This window comes from Callithrix jacchus, chromosome 1, assembly GCF_049354715.1.
Source record: "Callithrix jacchus isolate 240 chromosome 1, calJac240_pri, whole genome shotgun sequence".
Lineage (NCBI taxonomy): Eukaryota > Metazoa > Chordata > Mammalia > Primates > Cebidae > Callithrix > Callithrix jacchus.
The window spans coordinates 76,788,674-76,798,411 of record NC_133502.1 but is presented as its reverse complement, the minus strand read 5'-3'; positions in this window follow the sequence as shown (position 1 = coordinate 76,798,411).

The following is a 9,738-nucleotide window of genomic DNA, read 5'->3' as shown; positions in this document are numbered from 1 at the left end:
TACTTCCCAGAATGGTGCTATTGGGTTTGAGATATTCATATGCACAAAGTGGGGGTGACCTACTTCAGAAATCCACGAGCCAGGATTTATCCACATTACCAAGCTCCATTTCCCATCCTGTGTTCTCCGGTTTCCAGATGCCTTTGTTCAGGGCTGTGCATGAAGCAGATCTTCTCCAAGAACTGTTGAGAAAAGCCACGGCCAAGGGCAATGTCCCTGTGAAGTGCCTGGAGAAAGAATTCAGAGACAATCTCTATTCTCTGTAACTGTCTTCACTGTGGTCCTGCTTGACTATTTATTTAGTGTCTCATTGTAGGTTTTTTTTTAAGTAGACTTTTTAAAGAGCACTTTTAGGTTCACAGTGAAACAGAGCAGAAGGTATAGATTTCCCATATAGCCCCTGCCCCTGTACATGCACAGTCAATGCCATTTTCAACATTCCCACCAGCATGGTTCATTTGTTACATCTGATAAACCTGCATCATCACATTTTCGTCACCCACAGCCCTTAGATACATTAGGGTTTACCATTGATATTGTACATTCCATAGACTTGGACTAATGTGTAGTGATGTGTATCCAGCACTGTGGTATCATACAGAGTGCTCTCACTGCCCTAAACATCCTCTGTGCTCCAGCTATTCATCTGTTCTTCTCCCCTTCCTTGGCAACCACTGCTCTTTGTACTGTCTCCATAGCCTTACCTTTTCCAGAACATCATAGAGTTGGAATCATATGATATGTAGCCTTTTCACATTGGCTTCTTTTATTTAGTAATATGCATTAAAGGCTCTTCCATGTCTTCTGTGGCTTGATAGCTCATTTCTTTTTAGTGCTGAATAATGTTCCATTGTCTAGATGTACCACAGTTTATGTATTCACCTACTGAAGGTCATCTTATTACTTTTAAATTTTGGCAATTATGAATAAAGCTGCTGTAAACATCTATGTGCAGGCTTTTGTGTGAACATAGTTTTGAACTCTTTTCGGTAAATACCAAGGAGTGCCTTGCTGGATCAAATGGCAGACTCACTCAGTTTTATTTTTAACTTCCCATTATGGACAATTTTGAACATATGCAAAAGTAGTCAGAATAACCAAATTAACACTTCTAAACCCATTTGTGAGAACCAACACTCATCAGTCTACGGCCAGTCCTATCCCACCCACACACCTATTCATCCGCACACCCAAATTATTTTGATGCAAATCCCAGACATTGTATCATTTCTTCTGTAATATCCCAGCACACATTTTTAAACGATAGGGACCTTCTACTGTGCCATTAACACAGAACTATGATCATATATGAAATAAATGAATAAAATGCCAACCTTTAATTTCATCAATGAGTCAGTGTTCAAATTCCAATGATCTCATTCTTATCATACATACTTTCATAGTTTTATGTTTGAATCAATTCTAGTAAGGTCCACACATTGTCATTGTTTGATGTGTCTTATAAGTATTTATAGATTTCCTCTTTGTCCTTTTTTTCTGAAATTTTTTTTTTTTTTTGAGAAACTGATCTGTCTCTTTGGGCTTCCCACAGTCTGCACTTTGCTGATTGTTTCTCTGTTGGGCAGTTTTACATGTTCTTCCAGTCTCTGCATTTCCTGTGAATCATAGTGTTGATAAGATTCAAGTTCTATGCTTTTGGCAAGAGTATGTCAGAGATGGTGTCTTGTTCTCAAGTTTCAAGTGCTATTAAGCACTTGAAAAGTGGCTAGTGCAACCAAGAAATTAAATCTCACCATGGAATACTATGCAGCCATAAAAAGCAATGATGAGTTCGTGTCCTTTTTAGGGACATGGATAAATCTGGAAACCATCATTCTCAGCAAGCTGACACAAGAACAAAAAAAATCAAACACCGATATTCTCACTCATAGGCAGGTGATGAACAATGAGAACACATGGACACAGGGAGGGGAGCATCACACACTGGGATCTGTTGGGGGGGCGCAGGGGAGGCATAGTGGGGAGAAGGGGAGGATGGGGTGGGATAATATGGGGAGAAATGCCAGATATAGATGACAAGGGGATGGAGGCAACAAACCACATTGTCACGTATGCAACAATCCTGCATGATCTGCACATGTACCCCAGAACCTAAAGTACAATTAAAAAGAAAATAAAAGAAATTACATATTAAATTGTATTTAATTAAAACTAAAGAGCTACATGTGGCTAGTGGCTACCGTATTGAACATCCCAGCTCTAGAGTTTCTCAAGTCGTTGTTTGTGAGCAAAGTGTGGCCCATGGGGCTGTAGTTAGAGGCTTGTGATGAACCATTTTTAAAAAGAAGCAAGCCAGGCTGGGCGCGGTGGCTCAAACCTGTAATCCCAGCACTTTGGGAGGCCGAGGCGGGTGGATCACGAGGTCAAGAGATCGAGACCATCCTGGTCAACATGGTGAAACCCCGCCTCTACTAAAAATACAAAAAATTAGCTGGGCGTGGTGGCGCATACCTGTAATCCCGGCTACTTGGGAGGCTGAGGCAGGAGAATTGCCTGAACTTAGGAGGCGGAGGTTGCGGTGAGCCGAGATCACGCCATTGCACTCCAGCCTGGGTAACAAGAGCGAAACTCCGTCTCAAACAAACAAACAAACAAATAAACAACAACAACAAAAAGAAGCAAGCCAGAAACTACCTTCTCCACATGATGCAGTCAGCACAGTTGCATCCTTTAGTGCCTGAAAGAGCCAAAGCTGAGCTCCAGCACCCATCCCTTCCTTTTGGGCTGAGATGAGAACTCAGTCCCATGTGCCTCTGTTACACACCTGGGCAATGGCTGCCACCTCCTCTTCATCTATGGATGTCCTCAATGGCCCTAGCCTCCAAGCATCCTTGAGAAAACATATGAGGATCATATGTAATTCTCATAGCTATCTTCTGTAGAAGACCCTTTTGAGTATATTTGGTTTTAGTTTTTCAAATGAGTATCAATTGCCTTGAGAAGGATCTTTACTATGGAGTAAGTAAAGAAAGGCAGGCTATTATCCAACTAAAGATGCCACCCAAGAAAAACCAGTGGTACAATGGAATTTGGCTGCTCCCGGGCTGACACCAGCCTTCCTTTCAGGTGACTTTGATCCTGTGAAACACACTGACGTAGTCATTAGTGCTACACTAGTACCCAATTCTTCTTTCTTTCAAGATTCACAAAAAGCTGTTTCCTGTTCCCCTCTGTGGTTGGGCAGAGCCATCTGACTTGATCTGGCCAATGAGCTGTTGTAAGTGTTTCAAGCTAGAATAGTTCATCTGCTTTTTAATCTTCAGAAATGAAACTTCCTCAGGTTGGGTTCTGAGTGAAGGTAGTAAAAAGAAGAATGTTTTCCAAATGAAGGACATGTAACATGAGAGATAAACTTCTGCTATTTTCAGCTACCAACATTTTAGGAGTGCCTGTTACCTCAGCTGAACATAACCTGTTCTAATGAGTGTACCTCTTTTAAACCTAGCAAGAGAGTGACTCAGTGTGGTGTGAGGAAATGGCATACACAGATTACAGTTCATTTAGAAAAAAAAGGAGGAACTTATTAGAGTTGCTAACTAGGTTTCCTGAACTGGGTCTCTGCAATTGGATCTGCTCTTGTCTCCATAGGACTTCACTGGACCTCTAGAATCTTCTTCATGGATATTCATTGCATAAGATAGAGACTTGGTGTATTAGAGTTGAGATTCTAATTCTGCATTATAACTGTGAGTTTATGTAAAGTTGTGTTAAAATGAGTGTTATATGTAAACGTATTTATTTTTGTGATTGTTGGTTAATGTTTGCTCCCTAAACTAGACTCTAAAATCTGTCATAGCAAAGACTGAATCAGTTTATCACTGTGTCCTTAAATAACTATGAATGAATTAGTGAATATATGTAGATATGTACCATTGAGCATTCCTTGAGTATTTCAGTGGGTGTGGAGCAGTTGTCTGTGTCAAAAGGCACAGGATGTGGTAGGGTGTGGGGTGAAAAGGTTTGTGGTGTGGTCCATCCACAGCCAGCAGATTTCCTGACTCAGAGCTTAAAAGAGAGAAACCTGCATACTTGAAATGTAACAGGAAAAATGCTTGTAAGTACACTACCGTGAAGTCAAATACAAGAACATATTTTAGTGACGTGAAAAAATAATAAAAATGGATTTTATGGATGCTCATTGATTAACAATGGAACTATGTCCTGAAAAACCCATCACAGGTTGAAGATCTCATTAATTGGAAAATACATGTAATACACCTAACCTACCAAGCATCATAATTTAGTTTTTAGCCTTAGACGTGCTCAGAACACTTATCCTACAACTGGTCAAGTTATCTGGCAACACAGCACACTCTAGGGTGTGGGCTGTTTACCCTCAGGATCACAGGGCTGTCTGGGAGCTGTGGCTCACTGTCACTGCTCAGCATCCCAAGAATATTGTACTGTTTATTGACATCCTGGGGAAAGACCAAAATTTCCAAGTATGATTTCTGCTGAATGTGTTTTGCTCTTGTACCATTGTAAAGTAGACAAATTGCAAGTCAAACCATCATAGGTTGGGGATCATCTAAAAAAGGATGCAGCTATCTGTCTTGTTTCAGCTTTGGTCTATGTAGAATATATGTACATTTGTCTTCATTTATAAAGATGCCAGTGCTAATTTAGTCAGTTTTCCCAATGAACAGCATGAGAGGTGATAACTTTTTTTTTTTTTCTGAGATGGAGTCTTGCTCTGTTGGTCAGGCTGTAGTGCAGTGGTGCAATCTTGGCTCACTGCAACCTCTGCCTCCCAGGTTCAAGGGATTCTCTTGCCTCAGCCTCCCGAGTAGCTGGGATTATAGGCATATACCAGCATGACCAACTAATTTTTGTATTTTTAGTAGAGATGAAGTTTCACCATGTTGGCCAGGCTGAGGTGATTACTTTTAAAACATTGTGAATGGCTTCTAAAGCAAGTATTGATAGTTATTCATCATGCAGTACTCATACACATTTATATGTAAATATAAATAATCGCTCTCAGTCCAACATTGCTATTAGTTTTTATCCAATTTCAGTCTTTTTTTTTGATTCGTTTGTAGTATCAGCCATCTTTGGGTCATGGGTGGGCTGGCTGGCCCTTTAACATCATCATCTGAGGCTTTTTTCAAGCCATACTGGGTGCAAAATGGACAGGTAAGTAATTAAGAAATATTGATGATATTGCAAATAATTTTAATTTTAAATTTCTCAGATGGTGGAATTTGGATAAGTGTTTGTATGATTCTTATGACATCTTTAGAGATAGAAAAGATATGTAGGGGTTGATCTCTTCCTTCCTGGGAAAACAATTAAGGAGATAAGGCTAACAGGATGGAATGTTTTCTATGATTTTGTATAATTCAATATCATACACCATATTATATGATAAAGAACTGTAGATGCTATAGAAATATACAGAAAAGAGAGATGATTCAGCTGAATTAATCAGAGAAGGCTCACAGGGACCTCACAGCTTCAGTTGGATATTGTGGCACCCCAAAGATAAAGGGGGGTGAAACAAGACAGGGGAGATTGTGCACATGAAATGCGGGAAGGAGTACACACAGCACATGTCCCATTAAGATCAGAGGCTGTTTGGCTGGGAGCCATAGGAAATGTGGTAGGGCAGGGCAGATGGAGGCACACATCAAGAGCCTAGAAAATGACTGTTGTATAGCTTTGCAATGACTCCAAATGCTTATATAGTTCGCTATGTGAGTGACATGTGTTTTGCTGTGATAAGAACTTGCCCTGCCCCTTGGGAATGTGATGGTCCCACTTTATCAGACTCCATATGTGAGTTACTGATCTCAACCACTGGACTCCATCATACATATAAACCTGAGTTTGACCGAGACTTTGGGAGGTTAGGTTGTGGCAGGGTGCACTCTGTCAGTGGCCTCTTTAAAATCTGAGAGCTCAGATGGCAGGGCCATACCCTGTTAGCCTTGGAGCTGATTTCTGGAGCCTCACCAATAACACTAGCCTTCTCTCCCAAGAACCTCTTGTATAAAGGTTCAGCTCACATTTTAATTACGCTTACGTTCCACCAAGGCTTGCATCCATCACCATTGAGGAACTAGACTTTAATAATTGGACTCTTACAAAATTGGAACTAAGTGGTTACTGTACCACATTAATAGTACACAATTATGTATACAGCATACTATATATACAGTACAGTATGCAACGTGTACCGTGTACAAAATAATGGTACACAATAGAGTCTATTGAGTTTATTTTCAATAAGATTTGTCCGTGTTACTCTCCTCTTAAGCCTTATGAATGAAAGCAAAACTTTCTCTTTGTATGGCAAACTCAGTGATTTGTGAAATCATTCTCTGATCATCCCTTTATTTTAACTGTACAAAGAAAAAAAAATCACCCCTAAGCGACTTGTCAGAGGCAATGGAGAGCTTTGAGAGAAAGTGTATCCATTGAGAAGCTTTGAGCTATAAGTAATAGAAAATTTGACTCAACTGCCTTTAAGAAAAAGAAAACATATAATTACTTCACATATAAGTCTGAATGTGGGGCCTGGGGCTGGCTCTTTTACCTCCATCATTCTCTGCTGGTTGGCTTGTTCTGAGGCTGGCTCTCTTCCTTGTCACATCATGGCTGCTATGATTCCAGAAATCACAATCACATCCAAACACAACAATATTCAGATGACAAAGATAGGGCACTCCACCCTGGGTGCCTTTTATTTTTTTAAAAGCTTTAATCAAAGAAGTAAACCTTTCCCCAAATCCCTGAGTAGTCTTTTCTTCCTATCCATTGCCAGAGTTATGCCACATGTGTATGTGTATGTAAAGCAATTGCTGGGCAGATGAATGAAAGTACAGCTGGAATGACCTCCCTTGAAACCCAAGGTCAGACAGAAGAAAGTGGGTCCCTGAATACATTTGTATTCTCTTAGGAGATTGGAAGGAGAATTGACTATTGGCAAGGTAGCTCAGGCTTTATACAGCTCACTGCTCATATACTTTAGGGTCCTCTTTAAGAAAAGGCATACAAACTTATAAACACAAAATTAGGAATGAAAAAAGAATATTTTCATGGATTGAGAAAGGAAACCACCACAAATTAGAAAATAAAAAAATGATAAAATATCATAAAAAATCTAGAAAAGTAAAATGACCTTTTAAGTAATTGCCTGGCATATTCTTATGACTTTTCTTTCTGCTGTCTTTTGAGGCAGGGGCTTCATAGTCTTTAAAAGTCTCTTCACATGACAATGACTTTGCATATCATTTTCTATAATCGTGATAGAAAGATAATTCAGCTTTTCCTCAACATGGTAAATCACACAATTAAAAGAATTGATGGTGTTAAAAAGTTCCCTTCAGCCTGATGCCTTGCTGTGGGTAATGTGAGATAAAGATTCTGGGTTGCTGCTGAAGTTGAACAAACCTCCATGCAGCTTCTGTCATACATGAGTTGTAAGAGTTGTCAGATTTTGAGCTGTCTTATGTGTTGACTGATCTCAAATACTCTTTTCATTCGGCCCTCATCAAATATTTTATCGTCAATGTCTTCATTGTAATGTGTATTACGAGGTTTGGGCTAAACTTGTTAATATTGGTATTTCGTGCCAAATCAGCAAGAAATTAAAATTGTTTCCAATGTGTCCACATGATTCAAATTATTAATCAAATTATCAAATAATCCAAGAGGCTGTTTATCATTTTTATTCAAAATCTGTCTTTTCCTCATAATGTATTACTGTTTTTTTTTTGGTTTAACTTATTATGTAGAGTTGGTTTAAATGTAGAAATAAATGTGAGTTTTCAGGGATTTTTTAGGAGATATAGTTTAATTTTATTTATTTTAAAATTTTTATTTATTTTCAACCCATAATTGTCCATGTTTATAGGGGATATAGCTATGTTTCAATACATACAATGTGTAGTGATCAGAGCAGGGGAATTAGCATATCCATCATCTCAAACATTTATAATTTATTTGCATTACTGCTTTTTATTCCCCAAAATGTTCTGAGTGCAATCCAAACAGTTTCTAAACCTCACTATTTGCTCTCAACCAATGTGGGTACCTTTAAGTAAACCACACAAACATGTTCCACTTAACCTGAACTGAATGTATCACCAACTCCACTTCCCCTTATCAGCATATCATAAAAGACCCACAGACACCCCACCGCCACTCAACACGAGGGAAACGGGTGAAAAACGACAGGGGTCACAACCGCAGCGGTTAAAATATCTTACACAAATATGTAACCTTGTCAGTGAAAAGCTTGCCTCTTCCTGGGCCTTGGAAAGGAGCCCAGGCAAGTCAGTGTGCTTGGAGCTCCAACCTCGGGAGCTTCATCCTGATCTCCCTCTGGCAAGCGTGTCTGGAATCAGGTGGCAGGAACCAAGCCATGTCTTCGATCCAGGAGGACCTGGACAGGGGAGAGGCAGCAGGAATGGGTGTGGGAGGCAGGAGGCCCAGGAGGCCCAGGAGGCCCAGGAGGCAGGCATCTCAACACCTGGGGAGTGAGTGGATGTGGCAGAAGAGAGAGTGACTCAATCAACGGCAAGTCTCAGTGATTCAGGCTGGATCGGCAGGAGGACGGGCATTACCGATGGGAGCAAAAAGGCTAGAAGGGTGGGATTGTTATATCTCATTACAGGGCAGAACATGGCTTAATTAAGTGCATCAGGAGGGCTGAGACCTGAACCTGGCTGAGCCCTCCAAGTATTTCAGAGGGTGACTTGGTGCTAGGAGAAGTGCTTCTTCATTCAGGGCTATTCCTTAGTGCAGGGCAAAGCTAGAAAGAAACCCAGTTTTTCTGACACTTATTGTTTTCTTTACCCCAGGCTGCCTCCCAAATACAACCTTTACCCCACACTAAGCATTACAAGCTGGAGGAAGGTCTTAATTCTTGCTTAAGGAGAGCCTTCCTGGGCGGTTGGGGTTGTGCTTGCTAGCAAGTCTTGGTGGGTGGTTCCTGTTATTGATGATTTTATCACTTGTAGGAAATCTGTGCTGGGTTCTAAGAACACCCATAAAACAGGGGAGGTATGGGGGAAAACCTATTGTATTAGGTCCTTTTCTCTCACTTCAGTTCTCCTGCACCCTAAGGCATTCCACAGACATCTGGGATCCAGTGCCAAAATATGCATTCTAGAGCCTTCAAGCAAAACTAGGTCTTCTGCCAAAGACAACGCTCAATCAAAGCTTTCTGTTACTCCACCCCCTCTAAAAACGCTTTATCAAACTTTTAGTTCACAAAAATGGAAGCATTTCAGTCTCTGCAGCAGTTCAATGTGACTGTGGCTGCCGCATCTTGAAGGGGATATTTGTTTATTCAACAAATGCATTTTAAATTCTACAATGTGCCCAGCACTATGCTAGACACAAGAGACACAGCAGTGAGCATATGTAGTCCCAGTCCCTGCCATATGGGAGACTCTTCGCAAATAAATCACAGACGAATGTAAAATTGCAACAGTGACCCAAAGGAGAGTCACATACGTGGCTGATAGGTACTCTGCCATCCTTCCCTTTCCTTCTCTCTGTATACACAGTGCTGTTCTGCCTCTCAAGAGGTGAAGTCTTTCCCCTCCCTGGAATCAGGGCTGCCTTGGAAATTGCTTTGAACAGTGTATTGAAGGGACACTGAGACTTCTGGGCCAAAGCCTTAAGAGAACGAGTAGATTAATTCCATCTTCTTAGAAGCCATTGGCCATATACAAAGCCCAACCATCCAGAGACTTCCGTGGTGTG